We start from the raw sequence: 23461 nt of genomic DNA on the forward strand, positions 1-23461 counted from the left end.
TTAATTACTGTATTTATGCCAAGAAACAAGAGAAACTGTCCCATGTTTATAGTCAAAATCTATTCACACAGATCCATTCTCTAAGGGAATTGTGTGTACTGGAATCATATATTTTTTTTCCAAACAACTTTTATAAAATTGCTGTGTGCTTTTCTTTTACAGATGAAAATTAAATGTTCTGATTTTTAATTATAAAATGGTATTTAACTAAATGAAGAAAACAAAACAAGGACAGAGAACAATGAAATTAAAGCAGAAATGAATTTCTCTCTTAATGCCAGCCCATCTCCCAGTTCCCAAGGCCTGAGAGGGAGAGTACCTTCATGAACTATAGATCATGAATTCAATAGGTTCTGTTCAAATTCAGAGTTAGAAGATTTGTCTTCAGACTAGGGAGAACCACTGACAGTGAAAATGAAGATCCTAGTTCCTGAGAGTATTTCAGATTTTCCTTTTAGCTGTTGAAGATGTTGGTGGGGTAGGGCTAGGGCTGGGGCTTGGGCTTGGGCTGGGGCTTGCCTGGCATGTATGAGGCACTGGGTTCGTTTCTCAGCACCACATGTAAATAAATAAAATAAAGGTCTATCAAAAACTAAAAAAAAAAAAAAAAAAAAAAATTAAAAAAAGGTGTTTGCAAGGTAGCCCCCATATAACAAGATAAGATGGTCCAGCCCTCTTTTATCAGGACAAAGGCTCTCCAAGGTCCCAAGAGGAAAGGTTGAGTTCAGATATTACTTTCATGCCCTTTCTAACCCCTCCCTGTGACCCACGGCACATACGTGAGAAGCAGCGGGTCAGGGTTAAAAGCAGTCTAGCCACAGAGCCCAGCCCAGCTAACTGGCCCATATGGTGGCTGAACCTTGACCTTGGCCTTACCGTCTCCATTCTCTGACCAAATGTGTTAACTGGCTGCAGATTCTTGAATTAGATCTCAGATGTGTGCGTCCCTTCCAACAACAATAACAAAAAAGAAAGTGATGGGATGTCATTTTCTCTAGTAAGGAAAAATTGCTCTAGTTATCCGTAGCTAACCATCTACCAGCAAATTCAATATCCACAGTAAACAACAGATTTAAATCTCTTTCTCCACAAAATTCCTCTGTATTCGAGGGTTACAGGTGCCTCACTGAAATCAAAGCGCTGTCCTCAGAGATAACACTGCTCTCACACCAGCCTGGGTTCCTGAGCTTCCCTTGGCATAGACTGAAGTCCAATCATGCTGGAACCCGATGGTTCTTCCTTTAGCCCTCAGCTCTGTGTGCGTTCCTTGGCTGCCTCAGCGCGCACTCTGTAAGTCAGACCTGCTGATTGTCAGGGCAGGAAGGACCTCAGAAAGAATCTGGTGTGGTTATGGTTTTCTTAAAAGAGCAAACTCCAATCCAGAGAAATGAAGTGACTTCCATAGTGGCAGTACGAGGGACAGTAAACCAGACACTCCCTCCTAATCCTGTGTTTGGCCAAGGATTACAAACCAGTAATCCACTCCACTCTGGGTGCTCAGATGTGCCTCAGGAGTCGGCGCAGGAGGGGGGGGCAAGAGGAGGCGAGGAGAGACCTCTAGGGTAGAGGCAGGTTATTGTTTCATATATTAAGGTTAAACACAAGATTTCATTTGAAAGGGAGAGCTCCACAGTAAATAAATAAACATCTTGAAAACCACCACATGGCAGAACTAACTTCAAATAAAAGGAAAATTGAAAGAGAGAGAGGACTGAAAACATAGGGTCTTATTTTAATGAATGGGTCCTTTTAAAAATGGGACAAGAAAAGAAAATAGCACTCAATCCAAATGTTATAGCTTAGCATGCTTGCCTTTATTTTTGCCTGCCCAGGAAAATAAAACGAAAAGACAAAAAGAAGAAAAACAAAGGAAAGATAATGCATTGGAGTTTCTAGTTCCCTGGAAAAGCCTTCCATCTTTATTACACCCGACTGACAATTTCTAGAACAAAGTCAGAGCCCACACTTAATCTCCTAATTTAAATTCCTAAATCTTTACTCAAAAAAAGAATGGAAGAAACTAGAGTTCTCATAAATTACCTACAAAAACAAACAAATAAAAAGACTCCTAGTTTTGCCTTTTGATCTGCTATCCTCTGAGCACCTTTAACAGCTTTCAATTTTTCTCATTCCTAAAAGAAATCAAATTCTTCATACAGGTGCTCACAAGCCCTTGAACTGTACCTCTTCAGGGTCAGTAGGTGGGAGGCAAACTGGCTAGTGACCATGTGTTTGGCACTGGACCTGGGAGCAATTTGGAGGAGGAGAAGGAGATGGTTCTCAGGACACTGGGAATTCAGCAAGTCACTAAGAACTATGCTCACTGTGGTTTGGCAGTCCACAAAGAACTTTTTCTTCAACTTTTCAATTTTGATCATTCTAGGCTCATACTGGAGCCAGATGGTTTTAAAACCTTTAAAATCTTGCTCCAGATAATCTTTTCAAAGTCAACTCTTTAAAGTTACGGTCTCCCAATGACATTGAACTGAAAGCTCTTGCATTTTATTGTTAATTCAAAGCCAGCAAACCTGATGGTTGGTAAGTAGCCACAAGCTGAAGTACAGTTCTTTAGGGGTTTGTTTATTATGTTCAATCAAGTCATCTCTGTCTAAGCCCACGTCTTCTCAGTGCCATTCACTGAAAAGATCAAATGTCATTTCCTAAAATGACAACCCCTCTTATTTCCTCCGCCTCACCCACCCCTAAGTTTCCACAATGCAAATAAGAAACACAGCCACACACAGATATGGAGAACTCAACACATTTTAAGAATCAAAGGACAGCTTCACAAAGGACTGATTTTACTTATGCTCTAATGATATATGAATATTAACATGAATTGTTTTATAAACTTGGAACACTGCAAAAGGCCACTTTGGTCAGCCTCCAAGCAGACTTACTTTAGTGAACTAATTTTTATGTTCTACTTTTGAAGATCTCCAGGACAGAAATTCTACAGTTTCCCTTGCTAGCTTGACTTGTGGTTTCATTTCCTTCAGCGTCAAAGGAGACTGTTCTCTCAATTTTTTTTTTAAGTTAAATAAGAGTTCAACTCTTAAAAAAAAGGCACCTAGGTTTCCAGAAGGAGTGGAATAGATGATGTCAGAAGTGTTGTACCTAAATGATTCCTGGAAGGCATTTCCTAAAGAAACAGGCATTCATCTTACCCCTTGATCTCTTGGTAGAGGAAAAAGGGTTTCCTGAAACTAGAACAACACAAAAGTGAACAACCAAGAACTATACACTAAGCCACAGGTCCCTGGAAAATGCACTTAGGAAGCCATTCCCAAGGCATGCTGCTCCTCCCAAGCCACGTCCACGGTGCCTGCACACACAACTCAAGTTCACCAGCTGAAAAAGGGAAGTAATTTACGTGCAATGAAGAAATATCCCCTACTCATTGAGAAAAATCGTTTCCAGGTCTTCCATACTGTCCAAATGAAGAAATTGTTGGGTTTTGGTATCCTTTTTCTTTTCTTTCATTTTTTTTAAGAGTTTCCTAAGCAATATCATAATCAGTTTTCTTACATTTTTTTTTTAAAGGTGAACTTTCCGTCACATTACACTCCTTGAAACAAGTCTTCCGGAGATTTTGCCCTTGGCCTCCTGGAATTTTTCAATGAAACTAGAAAGAGATGTTTACCTGACCCCAAATGTTAGCCTAATGAAAATTCTGCTCTTGAGTCTTTGAACTCTTCTTTCTCTTTCCTTGTCATGCCCTCTGGGAAAGAAAGCAAGTACAGATGTTGGCTGGACCTCAATTGGCAAACACCAAGATAATTGAGTTCTAACAGTTCCTCAAGGACTTGGGCAAAATCACAAGGGGAAGGGATAGGCTCCCTTTTCTGGCCCGGCCATTTGCACTTCACCTGCTTAGATGATCAGTGTAAAGAGAGGATATGCCAGTGTGTTGTCTTTCTGACAACAATAAGATGTTGATCATAGGAAGAAGGAAAAGCATATCATGGGTTTTTTTCAAAACAGAGAGAGCAGAAAAAGCTATGACTTCAAGGGGGGAGAAAAAGAGAGGTGAGAATCATTTTCTGCCAATTAAGGGTCAAAGTGAGGTAGGGTTCAGGTTTTCTCCAGTAGGGGTCACATGAGGAGGTTTGGAATTGGGTACCTACAATCAAGGTTTAGTTGATGATTTCCTTTACTTGTAAGAGGAAAGATTCTGGTATGGAAGTTTTGGCAATTTCATTTCCAACAATCAGATTTACCCATGTTTAGGAAGAGCTTAGGCAAGTATACAAACACACACACACACACACACACACACACAGGAGTCTAATCAGATGTATTCCAGAGACTTTTTATCCAAGAGGGCTTCTACTGAGGACACGTGCTTTTCTCTCAAACAAAAAATCAAGGGGGAAGATAAATATGCATTTTCACTGGGAAATGTATTTCAGGAATCATTTAGGTAAAAGGTTTCTGACACCATGCCATTCCAGTGCATCTAGAAGTCTGGGTCCCTGGTAGCAAGCTTGTTCCTAGTAACCTGTCCTGTAACAACGCAAAACAACTGTGTTATTCTCAAAACCAAAGCTGAGCACTGTCGGGGCTCATACTCTCAGCCTACTTCCTGGTCCTAGAAGCTACGATCCAATAGTAGAAGAAGCACCTATTCACTGAGAGCTATGGTTTGAGGAGGCCTCCTAGGAAGGAACACTCAGTAAAAACCAGTAAAGATTGACTTGAACCCAGTACAAAAGGGTAGATTATTTCCTCTATCTTTTGGAGTGTGATTCTACAAAATAAAGAGATGAAAACTGTCCTCAATTAAAGTAAAAAGACACTTCTGTGGCCTCCAAAATGAACCAAATTCAGTGATTTCACTATTTGTTGCAATCTGGTCATTTTCCTTCACTCTAGGTCAAGACAGCAAAACCAACCAGAACCATGTTTGGAATTTTCTCAGATTTCAGGAACCAGTCAAGTAGAAAGATGCATCAATTACAACACCCATCATAATGGCTTAATTTTCACTTGTTGACAGACTGGAATGATTGGTTGGTAGGAGGCCAACCAATTTTTCTGGCCTCAGAAAAATTGCTGTTTGGAATTTCACCTAATAAGAACTCTCTTCATTTATATTCCAACTTAGTATATCTAATCAAAGATTTTAATGGGATTTTTTTTTTTTTTAGGTGAAAGAAAACCAAACAAGTCATTGGAGTTTCTCCCCATGTATATGATTCAGAAGCAAAATGCTGGAGGACAGTTACAGTAGACAAATTCAAAAAACTGTCAGTAACAGGAAATAAGTAAATAAATAAATAATTTCAAGTTCTTTGTTCATCTTCGCCCAGTTTAATGTGGACTGACTACTGCTTTGTCTCTGGACTACTTTGTCCTAAATAGGAGCCCTAGAATTCCAACAAGGGAACTATGTTGTTCCCATTCCATTCAAAGTTTCAATGGCTTAAGTTTAATATCAAAGGCTTAATTTTTAAAGGATGATTTGAAAGGAGGATTTACTTCTAGATGTTAATAAGGTATGGTTCATCTTTAATCTTAGTTTAGGTTGGAACCATCTGGTCTCAACGCTGACTCGGCTCTCAGCAAGCGGCTGTTTGGAAGACATTATAAATGGAGATAGCATTCTACGTTCAAGATATCACTGGGGGAGGGAACGAGCTGGTCAGTTTAGGATTTTCATAAAAATTCTGATTAAAATAAAAAGTTAGAACAGAAGCCTATGATTTTTTTTCCAGTTTCCCTACAAGATGTACACATGGAAGAAACAGCCACCGGGGATGAACAACTTCTCAAGGGAAGCAAAGAGAAACAGAGCAACAGCCCGACTGGAACATGTGCTGCGAAAATGAAGGAAGATCTGACTGCAGCTTCGGGAGCTCTTGCAGGGAGGTGGGTCCCTACCTGTCACAGGAAACGTGATTAGGTGGTGCCTAGCTGAGCCATACAGAGCGACATAAAGTGCCTGGTTCTGCTGGGGATAAAAAGGCTCATAAATCTTTAAAGAATGACTTAAAGGATTAGCTCTGGACAGAGCCTCAGTGTCACTGACCTTCAGAAGGTCTGCGGGTCAGCACCCATCACGGCTCTCACTGTCTTGTTTGATGGGGTAGACGAATCTTCAAAGTTTGAACTTGGGTATGTGGGATAAATAGGAGACAGGTGAGGAGAGAGGTTCAAAAGCTACTGCTATTCTTGGAAACTTTACTGGGTGTGTGTAGAGAGAGTCAAAGTGTTCAGCCAGGAAGCTACATAGCCATACCTGAGTCCAGGGAGACAGGTTTTGCAACTAAAACCTCAAGAGCACTGAAAACCTTGGCAGTAACAATCATCATCATTGTCGTCATCATCACCATCTTCTTCCTCCTCTCCTTATGTACTAAGTGAACCCTTCCTTGCTAGGTGCCAGGTACTATGCTAAGCCACTTAATAACACTTATCTCCACAGAACACTCACAACAATTTTATCAGACAGGTCATGAATTCCATTTTAGAGATGGGGAAACTGGAGGCTGGGTGGATAGATGAACTAGCATGACCAAGGTCAAAGAACTAACAAGCAGCACAGGCGCTTCTCATGCTACTTCTCGAGGGTGTAAAAGGCCATGGAACCCCAGAGCTCAATGTGGAAGGAGTGACGAGATCATTTTTTCATATACTTCTCTAAAGGACTTGTGGATGAGGAATGGCATCAACTCTGGAATTTGGATTCCTGGGTTGAAGTACCATAAGGTACTCCTTGTGGTTTGAAACTATAATGGTGTAACCCTGAGACCCTACCTAGCACTGAGCCCAGCTCCCACAGGAGGCTAACAGCAGTCTATTTCCCTCTTTCCCTGAGCAAGTTACTCAAACCTCTAACCCGGGAATCATCATCATGGCTCCTCCCGGAGCAGCTGGGAGGATTAAGTAAGATGGTTTTTAATGGGGAGGCCATCCACACATGGCTGCTGGGGGTTGTTATTTCATGTTATCCCATTTGATTTCCATGTTTTCTCACTTTCAGGAGTGCTAGCCATCTGGTTTTCCAGAAGCACTCTGTGGCGCACAGGAAGGTAGTGTCTCCATTTCATAAACGAAGTAACAGATGCCCAGGCGCATTGAGTCACCACGCAGCTGGTGGATGACCACAGCCTTCCGTGCTCTTTTTCTGCCCAGTCATTACAAAACCTCAACACTCTCAGGCAACCGAGTCTCATGAGTGTCCTAATGGAGATACCAAGCGAGGCACACACACCCCCGGCTCCACTCACCCCTATAACAGGTAGACACCTTCACAAGACAACGGCAGAACTTTCAGATTTTCTGGGGAACACAAAGGCAATCCTTAAATTCTATCTCACTGTTCAACACGGGTTGTTCTGGGTTCTTTGTTTAGTCACATGGTATAAGTTGTGCTTTCTAGCACTTCTAAAAAAGGACATCTCAATACAGGAGCTGGAATATTCTTACATATGCCAAGACTTGGAAGATTCTTTTAAATCTCTTTTGCTGTCTAATGAGTGCTTAATAGATTTTTTTTTTTTAACTCAGTAAGCTTCCTTTTTTATTTGCAGTGGGGAGAAACCTAGCAGCTGTTGCTTCAATAACAAGCAACTGCTGGATTATTACAACTACTCCTTCCAATTTGGTCCTTCATTATTAGCAGTAAAAGTGTTTCTTATAGTCATCTAAAGTCCTTGCCATGTGATTTTTGAAAAGCTGCAATCAAATTAGCCAAGCATGAATACCTTAAACTTCCCTAGCAATACCAAATGAAACTCTCTGCTGCACAGTCAATTAAAGTGGGTCACAGAGACTCATTTTTTCCACCTTCTATCTGCCTGGTGATGTCTGCTGGCAAAGAAGTCAATTAGATCCCTCTTACTAAACAGGACAAACAATGGCCATGGCTAGCAAACCATTATGGAAGAATATCACCACTTTAAAGGGTCTGCAGGCCAAGGATAAAGGATACAATGGGAGAAGATCTGCAAAAAAAAACTCTGACACCTCTGATCTCTGCTCTTGTGTCTGCACCCCACACCTCTGGACAACAGCCTGAATCCTCAATCTCCCTGCCCACATGTAAGACATTATGGGTAAGAGGGCCTGAAATTTAATCCCACATCTGCTCTTCTGCAGCCTTTGGAAATCTTAAGAGTCTCTCTGACAATTGCTGGCAAAGGCCATAATCACAGGCATCTGTAACCAGATCCCCAGCTACAAGACAAAACACCACATACTCCCAAGAGACAGTCGGTCAAACCGTGTTAGGTTTCCCATCTCTCTTGCCCTCCAAAGACTGCACTGAGCCTTCAATTTCCAGAGAGCAAATTAGCACTGGAAGAAGGTGACCCAGGCCCTCCATGTCATCCCCACCCCACAGGAGGGGGAAACTCTATCATATTCCTTCCAGGTGTGTTCTCCTTGGCCCACCTCTAGAAAGAAGATTTGAGGGCAAGTGAGGGTCCTTAGCCTTGTTTCCAGAATCCCAGAAGAAAGCATGAGGACATACCGCAGCTCTAAGAAGCCCCCTGTATAGACACATCAGCACTTTTCCAACTCTCTCACTGAGTCACTCCGAAGCTGTGGCTCAGGTGCTGGATTTGCCATTTGTGATCATAGTTGGTCACTAGCAATAACATGTGACCTTTAGCAACATAACTAACTTTCTTGTACCTGTTTCGTATTTTAGAAATTTAATAACCATTCCATTAAACGATTCCTGAACTGTTCTACCTTTCATTCTATAAACACAAGAGTCAAGTGGAAAAAGTTCTTCAACCAGTTTGGCCACATACTTAGTAATGCTGGACAAGTAACTTAACTTGCTCTCTGGACACTGGTTTTCTAATCTGGTTTCTAACCATCTCCTATTTCTTCTCATGAGGAACAAATGCAACATTGTACATAGCTTCCACTATGAAGCTCTGTAAAAATCTAAGGTGTTATTATTCCTGTCATCATTATTATTATATGTCATGTGATTATTTCTTCATTAGCTTCTTCAACAGTGCCACGCTGGTGGTTAAGAGCTCTAGAGCCACCATAAATGAATTCGGCAAAGTAGTAGGATATAAAATCAACATCCATATATCAACTGCATTCCCATACATCAGTGATGAATCAACTGGAAGCAAAATTAGAAAAACTATCACATTTACAACAGCCTCAAAAAAAAAGTGGGATCACTCCAACAAAAGATGTGAAAGACCTCCAAAATGAAAATACAGAACACTAAAGAAAGAAATTGAAGAAGGCCTTAGAAGATGGAAAGATCTCCCATGTTCTTGGATAGGCAGAATTAATATAGTTAAAATAGCCACACTACCCAAAGCACTATACATATTTAATGCAATTCCTATTAAGGTTTCAATGAAGTTCTTTATACAAACAGAAAAAGTAGTCATGAAATTCATTTGGAGAATAGCCAAAGCAATCCTCATCAAGAAAAGTGAAGCAGGAGGCATGACAATTCCAGACCTTAAATTCTACTCCAGATCCATAGTAACAAAAATGGCATGGTATTGACACCAAAATAGACATGAAGACAGAATAGAAGACAGAGACAAACCCACATAAATACAGTTATCTCATACTAGACAAAGGCGCCATAAACATACACTGGAGAAAATATAGCCTTTCAACAAATGGTGCTGGGAAAACTGGAAATCCATATGTAAGAAAATGAAATTAGACCCCTGTCTCTAACCCTGCACAAAACTCAACTCAAAGTGGATCAAGAACCTAGGCATTAGACCAAAGACCCTGTGCCTACAAGAAAAAAAAAAAAGTAGGTTTTAATCTCCATCATGTTAGCTTAAGAACTAAGTTTTTTAGCAAGACTCCTAAAGCACAAGAAGTAAAATCAAGAATCAATAAATGGGATTTTATCAAACTAAAAAGCTTCTTCACAACAAAGGAAACAATCAAGAACATGAAGAAAGCCTACAGAATGGGAGAAAAAATCTTGGCCACCTATACCTCAGATTGCTGAGAGCCCTAGCCAATTTGACACATGGCATTTTTGCCAGAATGAGTGGTTGAGCCAGCAAGCCATTGAGATGATAATGGTTATGTTAAGTTGTGTATTCAATTGTATATTAGACCCCTGCTGTCCACCTAAGCCTGCTACTTTGGAGTTCTGGGGCTACTTTGGAGCTGGGGATTCCCGGAGAGTTCCCATTGGTTGGGGAAGTGCCTGAGGAGGGATTTCCGGAGGAGAGATTTACAGTTGGTGCGTGGTGTTTGTGGGAGTGCAGAGAATAAAGGAGTTCCTGTTTTGAACCTACAAGGCTGTGTGGCGGCTTGGTTATTTTGTGCCCAGCCAGACTGCAGCATCAGATAAAGCATTAATCTCCAGGATATATAAAGGACTCAAAAAACTTAATACCAAAAACCAAAATAACCCAATCAACAAATAGGCAAAGGAGCTGAAACATCAAAGAAGAAATACAAATAGTCAACAAATATATGAAAAAAATGTTCAACATCTCTAGCAATAAGAGAAATGCAAATTAAACTACACCAATATTTCATTTCATTCCAGTCAGAATGGCAATTATCAAGAATAAGTAACAATAAGTGTTGGCAAGGATGTGGGGGAAAAGATACACTCATACATTTCTAGTAGACCTGCAAATTGGTATAATCACTCTGGAAAGCAGAGTGAGATGGAGATTCCTCAGAAAACTTGGAATGGAACCACCATTTGATTCAGTTATCCTCAACATATATCCAAAGGACTTAAAATCAGCATACTACATTGACTTATCCACATCAATATTCACACCAGCTCAATTCACACCAGCTAAGCTATGGAACCAACCTAGGTGCCTGCCCTTTAACAGATAAATGGATAAAGAAAATATGAATGGATAAGAAAACACACATACACGCACACACACACAGGGAATATTACTCAGCCATAAGAAGAATGACTTTAGATAGTAAATGGATGGAACTGGAGACTATCGTACTGGATTAGCTAAATGAAATAAGCCAATCCCAAAAAATCAAAAGCTGAATGTTCTCTCTGATATGTGGATGCTGACTCACAATAGGCAGGAGTGGGAGGTTTGGAAGGCTGAAGTGGAGGTTCACTGGATTGGACATTGGACAGAGGGGAATGGGGGGAGAGGAGGGGACATGGGAATGGGAAAGACAGTAGAATGAATCAGACATAACTTTCCCATGTTCTTATGAGAATACAAGTCCAGTTTAACTCTACATCATGCACAACCACAAGAACGGGAAGTTATACTCGATGTATGTATGATATGTCAAAATACATTCTACTGTCATATATAACTAAAAAGAACAATTTTTTAAAAAAAATTAAAAAGCCTGGGAGCTAGGAGGCAGGGCTAATGACAATGATTTAGCCACTGTAAACTCAAAGTTCTCATCTATAAAGTGAGATAACAGTACCTAATATAGTCAGTGTGAGACTGAGGGAGCAAATGGGAAGCACTTGAAATAGTGCCCCGCACAATAAATGGTGCCTACTATTACTCTCACTGTTCATAATTAACCCTGCTTTCTTCTTTCATCAGATACTGTTCAAAACAAGCTGCCCTGATTTTCAAGCCACTCACTCTTAGTGTGCTAAGGAGAAAGGAGGGAGCGGTAAGTACCGCTAACTAACCTAGCTCATTTAACCCTCCCAACCAACATTTCTATTATCCTCCTTTGAGAAGTTCAGAAAGGTCAAGAGGGTATCAAGTGGCAGCCAGGATTCAAAGTCAGGCCAGAGTAATCCAGACCCTGCTCTGTTGCACCCAGTTTCCTGCTCAATATGAAGCAGGGGAATGATAAATTTTCCCTTAAAAATTCAGAAAGTCAATATGGTTCCAACACTGATTTGAACTTAATCCGTTCAGCTCAAATGGTGCCTACTCTTGACCTCCTCCTCCTGCCCCTTCACAAATAGGCGAGTGGACTCCGGCAGCATGTCCAGCCTGTGAAGATTCCAAGCAGCCCTTGCCCTCTAGCAGGATAAGTGCTGGCTCATGTCTGTCCTCCATCAGACCATATATTGGTTCCTCGAGGTCTCATAATATTCCTGATTCACCTTGTATGCCCCAAGCAGGGCACAAAACAGTCAGTTGAATACAAGCATGAATGGCTGGCTGTCACGTAGCTCCTCCCCTTGCATTGAGGACTAGGCTCATTTGACAAATTCTAGAAGTTAAAGGAATCCAGAATTAAACCTGGCCCCTGCAGGGTGTCACTTCAGAATATGATCTGTGTCAGAGACAAGATCACATTTTATAAAGAGCATTTCTTCAGTCTAGGTCATTAGAAAGATATTTAGCTCAAACATATTTGTATCATTAAGAAACTCAGTTTGCTATGACATACTCTTGTATCATCATACGAGTGCTCACACTCACACATACATGGCTTTATTAGAGGTAGTAATTCATTCTAGCTCTCCATCTTTTTTTTTTTCCAGTCTAATAAGTCCCAGCCAGTAACAACAAAAAATGGGCACTCATTTAAAGGTATGTTGCAATGAAAAGTTACCTTTGGATCATTATATTTCCTACTTGAAAAAAGTCTGGCAAGAGAACAGATACAAACTAGGATAAAAGCATTAACTGATTATACAAACAAAATCCAAATTCTTCATACAGTACTTGGAGCCTCAAGTCAATTTACCATGCCTCTTGATTTTTTTAATAACACTGAAATCACTTTTCTTTTTAATTTTCTGTATTTTTACAACTAGTGAATACTAAAAGTAAAATTCTAATAAACATAGTTCAGAAAGATGTTCTTCAATTTTTCTCCCAGTTTACAACCAGGTCTTTCTCCTGGAGAGATCAAGAATCACTAAAGCATACCACTGCCTCTTGAAATATAAGTACAAAAATTGCAGGACAACTATTTTTCAAAACATCTATGATGTTGTTCCTGGATTTAATAAAAGTCAATATACTCTGTTGCAAAGGGCATTTTTACATAAAATACATTTATACTTCATTAAACACTCAAACAAAACCTAGCAATAGTTAGTTACATCATCCACACTAAAATAATTAACCTTAACAAAAGTGTGTAGAACTAAATAAAAGCCATAATACCTCTACAAGACTTTCATATAAATGAGTAACAGATTATGTCTTAGGAAAAGTGCACATAATCACAGGTTTAGAGCCTTGATTCTACTGAGCAATCTCCAAACCTTTATACCTGGGGGTTTGTGTCTTATTTGAGAAAATTAAAACTGTTTACCAATAAAAATTCATCAAGTATTTCTCAGTTCCAAACTAGTGACACATTTTATGCACTAGTTTTATGTGAAAGAGGAAAATCTGATGCACTCTTTTCACAAAATCTCCCCACCCATGGATCCTGCCTATACAAAAGAAACTTGTGGAAGTAAAACATGCATGATGTGGTTATGTGTGCCTAAGTTTACAGAAAAGAACCAAGATGAGGACCTAACCCCAAATGACCAATTTGTCTGTTCCCATGACCAAACAACAAATGAAATTCAAAGAACAGGGGAAGTAGTTGACCTCAAGTGCCCCAACATTTTTCCCTCTGCAGCTTTTGAAACAGTTTACAGTTTCTTTATCTTTATTAGGACATTTTCCTCATCAAATTAATGAGTCACTAAACAAAAGGCTTACTAAAATGTTTACATGTGGGAATAAACCGTCTGTTAAGGCCCTAGTAGAAAACACGAGTCATAATTTGCCATTGCTTTTCAATGACATCATCTGGGAAAGACGAGGCAGGACGGTTGGGGTAGAAACAGGACTGGCAAAGGGAAATGCAAAGTCGATCCTGAGGCCAAGAGAAAGCTTGCGGTCAGTCCATCCTGTCCTGTGATCCTTGACGTCACCATCTGCACCCTCGTGCGCTCACAGAGTCCATACTCTCCAACCATCGTTCGATAAGATAACCTTTTAAAATGATTAGCTTTGTTAGTCTCATGTATTGTTTGGGCAAGGTGAGTGAGGGGAGGAGAAGCCGGTGGAAACCTTGAGGGGTGAAGGGATGCTTGTTAGCCAAGGCAGCAAAAGCAAAAACAAGACACATTTAGAACATGGTGGGCGAAAAAATATAGGTCAGCATGCGTATCCATCCAAATTTCTTACAGTCCTGTGGTTCCATCTGGGCACACACAATGGAACATGTGGCTGATGTGCCCGAGAGCCAATTCCTGAGTCCAAAACTGAGAGCCAGCACAGGACAACTATGAAGGGGGCAGTGAACACTCTATGGAACGTTTCTGAAAAGACTTGGTCTCCTTCAGACCATTCCCATTTGGTGATGTTTTCACAGTGGTCAAGAACACATACTTTTGAATTAGCAAATAGTACAATATTCTTTTTTAAAATATTTTTTTAATGATAGATGGGCACAATAGCTTTATTTTAAAATTGATTTGCTTTTATGTGGCGCTGAGGACCAAACCCAGTACCTCACACGCTCTACCACTGAGCTCTACCACTGAGCTACAAACCCAGACCACAATATTCTTTTTAACTAGCAACACTGACCTACAATTATAGGCCAACAGGAAATTCGATGTATGGCAGTAAAATCTGTATCAGGGTTCTGGAAGAATCTTGAGGTATCCAGAGACAATAGGGCATTCCCTTGGGACCAACTCAGGAAGGACCGAGAACACCTCCCTCAAAGGAATGGGAGGTAGAAGCTCTCTGCAAATCCACAGCAACTGCTGTGGAGGGAATCCCTACCTCTACAACAAACTCTGGGAGTACCAAAAAGTCAGCAAACCCAGGTCTCCCGTGTGGCTTCTACTTCGGAGTCAACTGCATCAATTCTCAAACCTGGGGGAGGAGGAGAGTTTTTCCCTTTCCATCAAAGTTTACCAATTATGTGCCAAACACACCCTTTAAAAACATCTTTGCTTTCTTCACTTTTATTAAATTCTTTCTGATTGCCCCTCTACTAAATAAAAAATTCAGGAACGGACAAACACATGCTCGGCTGAACCTCTCTGGGCCATGCAGGTTGTTCTTCTTTCTAAATTCAGGAGATTTGCAATAAGGAATTACTGTTTCTTGGGTACTGAGTTTCAGTTACAAACAGTTTCAGAGACGGACGGCAGTGACAGTTGCACAACTCCGCAAGTGCTTACAAGTATGGAACTGTATGCTTAAAACCTTAAGATGGTAGGTTTTATACGAGGTGTATTTTATCACAATTAAAAAACAGAACCAAAAACCAACAGGCAGTCTCATATCTGGTTTGGGCAATTTGCACGTCATCTTCATCACTAAAGGCTTCCTGGTCAGAGCAGTCCATTCACGCAATGCTGGGTCACCACCAGGCTCTGACACTCACAGAGGCACTGAGAAGAACACCTATTACTCCTCCCAGAGAGTCATTTTCTGGGAAGGACAGTTTCTGCACCAGGGATGCCCCACTCGCTGATCTTCCTCTTGAGACAGGACTCTCCATTGCCTTGAAATGGGATGAGGTGAGAATTCCCAGCCCCAGAATTAAGGAAAGGGAAGAACCAAAGGCAAGAACCACAGCCCCTGGTCCCTGGGGGCATTTCAAGATGACTGGGTCTGAGCCTTGGAGCCATGCTGACTCCCTAAGGTACCTTTTCCTTTCACAACCCCTAATCTCATCTTCATGATAAAAGCTCTTTTTAAAAAGTGCTCTACAAGGTCCTCAGACCTGGTCCCAGCCTCTTTGTAATATACCATTGCCACCACACTAGCTGAAACATATGGACAACAGGCTAGGACCCTAAATCAGTGCTTGAATGAGCAATGACATATTAATAGCCCATGTGGTCAAGGTTGAGGACACACGCACTTCAGGGAGAAAAGGCAACCTATGGAAGTAGACTAGACAGACAAGTGTGTGTGGAAGAAAACAGAAGGCCCATGCAGGGTGGGAGGGGGGCACATCAGGACACCTGGAGTAGGGGTCTAAGAGTACCTCCCTCTCCAACACTTTTGGTGACTGTGTCCCAGGCCTTCCCAGGCTCTGAAGGCTTTCCATCTGGGAACCTGGGGCATTTTGCCCAATGAGGTAAGAAGGCAAGGGGCTGGAGAGGGTGACTCATTCCTGTTCCTCTCTCAGATCATATACGAAAGCAGCAAACACCTGAACAGAACATACTACGAACCACTCCACCACGGGGGAGACAAGAACTCATGTAAGCCTCACAATCTAGGGCTCTGTTTTATCCACCAACGAAGAAGAAGCCAAACAGAAAAGGGTTAAGGAACTTGCCCCACATTTCAGAGCTAGTAAGTTCAAGAGCCACACACACTTGTCCTGGCTCTTAACCACTATGCAACCCTGCTTCTCCCAAATGGCTATTTATGTATCACTAGACCAGTGGAAAGGTTTAAAAAAACTTTCAGCACTATGAAACTTGTTAACTCCGTTCCCCTTGCTTTTAGGGGGAGATGGGAAGCACAACTGTGGAGACATCCTTCAAGTCAGGCGGACTTGGGCAAGATGTTAAGCTCTTCCTTGGCTAGCTGTGTGGCCTTGGGCAGATTCATTAGCCTGATATCAGCTATTCATTTTATCTATTATCTCTGTGTTGTCTGGTGTATCTGTGAGGAGTAAATACAGCTCCTGACACATACACAACAGAAGCTATCTCTTCTCTGAAATCAATTATCTGACACAGTCACCATCTAACAATCAAAATTCTATAATAAAGTAATAATGGCTATAAGTTTAAACTGCAAGGCTATACCTGTTCACAACCAGATCCCTACATATTTTGAACACTTCCTTAACCGCACAGTTTGGGTAGGAATTCCATAGGTTTTCCAAAGTATTCTCCTAGGACAATTAAGAAATCAAGACACAAGAAAGAAGAGAGTCTTTACAAGTTAGTAGAGTGTTTTACATTAAAATGTAGTGCAAAAGTTAAAGATAATAAAAAACAGTTGACATTTTACAATCGTCTTTGATTCTAGAAAGCAAACATTCCATCATCAGTAAATCACATATAGAGTGGACAACCTCCAAAAAGGAATATAAATTGCATGTTGAGAACTTCAGAGAGAAACCAGCTGACAAGGACAGCCTTCTGCGTGGGGGCCAGCCCTGTGTCCTTTCCTCTCCCTCAGTCCCTCGCTGGCCTATCCTCAGGGGAGACTGCCATCTCTCAGGGATGAGAGAGCAAACTTCCTACTCATGTTTTGAACTCACATTGAAAATGTAAGACGGTAATGCCATCTAAACATGCCCTGTCGAACACTTTCCAGAGCCGCTTCAAACCAGGAACTAAGATAAAACAGGTCAGACGAGCCATGAGCAGACATCCCGCCTCCGGTCAGGACCCAGGGATTCTCCTTCCTGGAGACAGACTGTATTTTTACAACAGGCTTTTCTATTTTCCTTACAGAATGCTTCAACTCCAACAGCACAAACCAAACATCTGAAATAATGAGTCACCTACTGGCTCGAGTCCGAAGCACCAGGTCAAATGCAGTTTATGCCACGTCAGTGCTTAAAGGCAACCCTAGTGCTATGAGTGGACGGATTTCTGCCACCAGAAATCTGCGTGGACAACGTCTTGGTGACAGAAGACACAACAAACCTTCCCAGCCATTCAGGATGGCTCCAGGAGAATCTAAGATGTTCCTTCTTTCTTAGACCGCCTCTCCTGGAGGGGATTCCTGACAAGGAAAAGCCAGAAAAGGAACTCAAATTTGCAGCCTTTTTCTCTTATAAGCACTTCTGGTAAAGGGGAGTCTGCGAGGCAGGGACCTTAAATGAATAATAAATGATATTAAATGACATGACTTTTATTTGTGGATTTAAGATAAATTTGTGTTTGATTATATTAGAAAAGTTGAAACATTTCTTCATTTAAGAAAAAAAAGTAGCTCTCTTCCCAGCTGTTCTGAAGAAAGAAATGATAGAAGTACTAAGCAACCTTCATATCACACATATCTTTTAAGTGTAAATCCTTCCCAATATCATTAGGTTTACAATAAAAGCCAAACAGTATTTTAAGTTAACTGAAAAGATGTGCAGCTATAAGTTTACTTCCCAAGAAAGATGGAAGAAGGAAGGGTTCTCATTCCAAAAGGCCTCTAGGAAACATTAAGAGGCTGCTGGAGAAGACCCCTCAGAGAGATCCTGCTTTCTGTTGAATAAATTAAGTGAAGCATGCAGAAGTGAATGATGAATGAATGAACAAACATTTGAATAAGACAGCCTCAGACCACAAAGTTCTCAGAGTACCTTTTGTAAGTGTCATAGTGCCCAGTTTTCCTTTAACATAAATGTCTTACTTCTGAAATACATCTGAAATGTAATAAAGAGAAACATGGTAAAAAATTATTCACCTCCCTTGGGCAATCCTTATGACTCTTTTCTAATCATCCCAACTCTGTTTATGTGTCAAGCTGACAGGCACATGCCTATATAAAGTTGTCCAAAGGTCAAGCCCCCTTACAGTCACAGACCTCAGCTTGGAACCCAGGTTGAATATCTGAGGAACTTAATTCTGGCTTAAAAAAAGCCTAGCATACCACATTCTGATGCTGGTAGGGCATCATTTATAAATAAAAGACAGAAAATACTAATTCTTCCTTTTATGATAATGTTGATCATTTCTTCTTCCTAGTTTTTTGCCTTCTTCCCATTAAGTCACAAAAAAATGTGACACTAAGATGCTTATGTTCCACAGCCTATAATTTCACAAGAAACTAAAATTTAAACATTTAAAAGAATTCAACTTGTAATTATTGACCAATAAACTGCAAAGTAATACTTAATACACAACTGGTAATTTTGTGAGCAAAGCAAATTATCAAACTGGGGTCTCCTCCTTTGTTCCCATATCATAGTCACCTGTGGGACTTGGAAAAACCACAGGTGATCCAGCACCACTGCAGAGATCAAGCTGGGGGTGGTGGGGGAGTGCAGAATGGCAAGAGCCAGGGGCAAGGCATTCTAACGCCAGCACGGCCTAGAACTGCCTGAGTGGCTTCACATTCATCATGTCCCTTCCCCGTGTTTTCTCACCGGGAACTTTAAAATGGGGGTACTGTATTAGATAATAATCCAAGTCTCTTTCAGTTCTTCCCACTTAGTAAATTCAACATCTCATTAAGAGAAGCAAGAAGAAGTGGAGAAAATACACCCAAGTAGATGGTTGAGCAGACTGACTCCACAGGACGTCAGGGTTTGTGCAGGAGGCTGGGGAGCGGGAGGGTGGATCAGCAAAGGCTGAAGACAGGAGGCTCAGGAAGGCCAAAACTTCTGAGAACCAATTCTTCCTTTTTGTTTTTCTTTTGAAGGCATAATACAAATAAAGTTGGGAAGGAGAAAGAAGCGAAGTAAGAAACAATAAGTTCAACAGCATTCAACAAACACCATCAAATGTACTTTACAATATATTATAGGAATAGGAGGGGATGTAAGTGAAGAGCGCTCGGTCCCTGAACTCAAGGGACCCATGGTAGAATTCAGTGTCTCAAGCTTCAAATGGCATTAGTATCACCAGACACCTGAGTTCCACCCCCTTGCCCCTAATATAATGAGTCAATATCCAGGATGCAGAGCCTAGAAACGTTTGTGTTACTCACCAAAACTTGACAACTGCAAAACTAAACAACAGCAGAAGCCAACTTCTGAGTAACACAGTAAAATACATAAACCCCTTAACACAGCCCTGACTCAGTTATAGAGAACAAACACAGGTTAAGCCTGGGTTCCCTCACCATGTGCTAAGGCACCCTGTTGAGTGACAGTGAACTCACAGGAGCTCAGAGAGATTTTAATTCTTCAAGGAAAACACAGCAAAGTGTTGGACATGATACAAACTTCTGGTTCAAGTTAATTCACAGATTGAATTACATTTCTTCTGAAGACATCTCTTTGGAAAACTGGGCTTTTTGCAATGGCTATGATTAAAAAAAACAACAACAACCAAGTACCATTTGAAAATCAATGTGGAGCAGGAAATGAGGTTGGGAGTATCCAATGTAATTCCAAGATTGGCAGTGTCCAGGTAGACACATCTCATTAGTAAATGATGGTGGTTATTCAAAAATGAAATAAGTTCTTAAACTTTACAAAGCAAAATGTATTATCTTTCAGTTTTTATGTGTTATAAATGTGTATGTGTTATTTTTCAAATGGAAACTAAGTTGTTAGAGCACATCTACTTGTAAGTTTGTTTGTATGTAACTACTTGCTAAACAAAACAGATGCTACTTTTGAAAAACATTATCTAGACACTTACAGCACCATAAAAAGAAAGAATCTGGGATCTTTGGGGTCATGGTAACCTTACAATGAGCTTCTTTTTACAGCATGACAATTGAATTCACTTGCTCAAAACAGATCTAAGATTGCTTTTGGTAGAGAAAGCATTCTGGAGGAGTTCCAGAGTACTACTTTTCAAGGTATTCCTCAATGAGATCCATGGATAATGGTGCATGTCTACCCACTGATTAGTCAATAACTTGATAAGCTATTCTCTTCCATATTATATTTCAAATAATATTCTAGAGTAAAAACATGTAGATGCATTATATTGTTTTCATAGTCAGTATTATTATATGTGTATAAAGCTTTCAAACATGAAAATCCTATTTATTTCACAAAAATTTGAATATATATTAATCCTTAGGTATTCTCTGGCTCCAGAACACCCTATAGATGCCAAAATCCACAGATATTTTAATCCCTCATGTAAAATGATACAGTATTTGCATGAAACCTACACACATCCTCCCACATACTTCAAATAACTTCTAGATTACTTACAATAGCTATTGCAATATAAATGCTAATGCCCTTACACATTGTTTAGGGAATAATGACCAAAAAAGTCCCCACACATTTAGAACAGATTCAACTTTTCAAAATATTTTTGACTTGTCGCTGGTTGAATCTGAGGATTCAGAACCTGTGCTGAAGGAGGGCCCACTGTGCAGTAATGCCAGTTAACAGACTGGTTAGACAACCCAAGTCCAGTTAGCTCTAGCTTTCCAACTTCAGTCCCAGGAAATGCTGAGCTCACTGCACCTGCTGGTGCGCCTGATTCCAGCCCATCATACTCCCCTTGGCCCTTTCTTGGCACTTCAGTACTGATAGGTTACACGGCATCATTCCCCTGCTCTCCCAAGTGTTTGGATACGTTTTTGTTTTCTCAATTAATATAAACCAGATTTTTTTAAAGACTTTCATGATCCCTAGAGATAAAAACTTAAACAAAGTTTAAAAAGCCAAGGGCAAAGTCAAGCACAGTGGCCAGCACCTATCATGAGACGGCAGCATCACCTGAGCCCAGGAATTTGAGGGCAGCCTGGGCAAGGTAGTAAGTCCATCTTAAAAACAAAAACAAGTTTAGGGTACGCCTTATCCCTAGCAAGAAGAATTCCACTAATGGAGAAAACATCATATTGACACACAGGCCCTCCTTGCTGATTCACGACTAAATGAATAACAAGCATTAAGCCTTCGTGCCTGGCCTGGAGATCTTGTCTAGCCGTGACCTGGCACAAGCAAAGGCACGAAGGTAAGAACAGTGGAAGACATCCTTCTGCATCTGTAACTGTGTCAGCCATTCCGCAGCCTTGGATCCCTTAAAATCTGATTTCTCAAACTTCTCAAATTATGGCTGGCTTCCAGAGTTCTCTTTAAAAAATGCCTTGAATACACAAAATTTTGAAGTGATTGTCCAGAGAGCAAGATTTCAGATTTAAAAAAAAGTTATGTAATCAAACAAATCTTACTTGAGATTTTTTTGGCAATTAATTTCTCACTTAGATTAACAATAAACAGGCAATATACTCTTCAGAAAGAGCTACTTCCTGGGGAAACAGAAGACAGCAAATAAAGCAGGGACTGTTTGTATGAGAAAATTACTTTGAAAGACTTAAGTTGGTAGCATTGCACCTACTAAATTCCTAAGTAGTTTTGAAACTTTTCAAAGTAAAGTTTGTCTTTGAGTCTTTCAATTCAAAAAAATCAGGATATGTTTTATCAACTGAGCAAATGACACATCAGTTCTAACAAAAGCTCCTGTTGTGTTTTGTTCTCTCAATACAGGACAACAGCAAAGATTCAAAGCAAAAGAACAAGAGAGAAACATCATAAGTTCATCAGTGGGGGTGATGAGAAGGACACAAAGGTTACAACCCAATTCATGAGATAATTTCTGATTTTTCTACTTTCTGAGTTTCAAAACTCAAATCATAAAACTCTCAAAGATAAAAGACGAATGAATACGAGCAGACGACATTCTTACCCCCTCAGAGAGACATTACTAACAAAATCCTGTGAAGGAAGTTGGTAACTAAAGTACATGTTCTGGCTGAGAAAATACTTTCCACAATGGAACATAAATAGCAGATGACCAGACCAACATTTTATTTTGGCCTGGTGTCTGAACTCAAATTAGCCATTAAAAAAAAAAAAAAAAAAGTTAACTGAAACTCCCCAAATACTAGAAAGTAAAAGGAAATCACATTCAAATCTGCCCAACACTTGACCATCAAGATTACCATTTGCCCGGACCCTTCCTCTGAGTAACCCAGCAGGCTGGAGGGCACTCAAGTTTGAAAGATCAAGTAACAACAGGCAGAGAAGCCCCAGAGGAAAAACTGAGTACAATTAAGTAGAACAACTCCTGCCATTTGGTCTGGTGATGAAAGGAGAAACGAGGTGTCACTAGGAGTGATAAATATTTGGACCCTTGACTCCTCTGTGAGGGTAAGGTAACAGAACAAACATCTTGTCTTAAAGGGGTGATTTGCTTTGCCTTGAGATTCACTAAGCTGTGATGATTCCACCACGTTTGCAAAACCACTGTTGAGAATGCAGGTCTCAGGGTCACAAATTTAGAGTCGCGGGTCCTTCACTAAATTCCTCCGCCCAGTGTAAGTTCTAACAATGTGAATTATCCTCAGGTTTGTATATAATCGATATTGATGATGAAGGGTGCCTGTGAGTTAGGCAGACTCCATTAAAGATAGATGTGCATTCTTAAAAATTTAATCTAATCAAGACTAAATCTAATAAAACTACCAACCATGTCTATTTAGCAAATTTTCACCACCAATGAATTCCACAGCACTACAAGGGGAAAAATCCAACTCCTTACATGCATTCCAAGGGCTGGGTTGACAGGAGATGAAGCCCGCCATGTTGGCTACATTCTCGTCAGGCTAACTTGCCAGAGAACTTGGGGAATGAAGGCTTGAGGGAACACCCACTCTCCAACCTTTCAGTCTCCTCATGGGAAAATCATTTTCCTCAGAGTCTAAGTTTATCCATCAATGGAAACACAGCTGTAGTCACCACATCCCTCATGAAACGTTGCCCAACAATCATAAATGCCATGGCTGGACTTCAGCATGCAGGAGTCAATGGGTGTGGGGTTGTCTTCTTTAAAACCAAAATTTAATAACTAATTTTTTTAATGTTCATGTGGAAAAAATACACACTCATACACAACTTTTGATGTTTCCCCAAAAAACACTCATGAAATATGCTACCACATTTAAAAGTGGTT

General features: G+C 40.5%; 1 protein-coding gene and 1 long non-coding RNA gene across 3 annotated transcripts in view; one reads left to right on the forward strand and one right to left on the reverse strand.

Annotated features, from left to right (window-relative positions):
- Window positions 1–23461, reverse strand: part of Lhfpl2 (LHFPL tetraspan subfamily member 2) — a 147694-nt gene that overhangs the window by 86428 nt on the left and 37805 nt on the right. The window lies entirely within an intron of this gene.
- Window positions 5418–18312, forward strand: LOC144366345 (uncharacterized). Its single transcript, XR_013425407.1, has 3 exons — window positions 5418–5871; window positions 11517–11589; window positions 17330–18312. It is a non-coding gene; the product is annotated as an uncharacterized LOC144366345 (long non-coding RNA).

Source organism: Ictidomys tridecemlineatus, chromosome 1 (genome assembly GCF_052094955.1).
Source record: "Ictidomys tridecemlineatus isolate mIctTri1 chromosome 1, mIctTri1.hap1, whole genome shotgun sequence".
In the NCBI taxonomy this organism is placed as follows: domain Eukaryota; kingdom Metazoa; phylum Chordata; class Mammalia; order Rodentia; family Sciuridae; genus Ictidomys; species Ictidomys tridecemlineatus.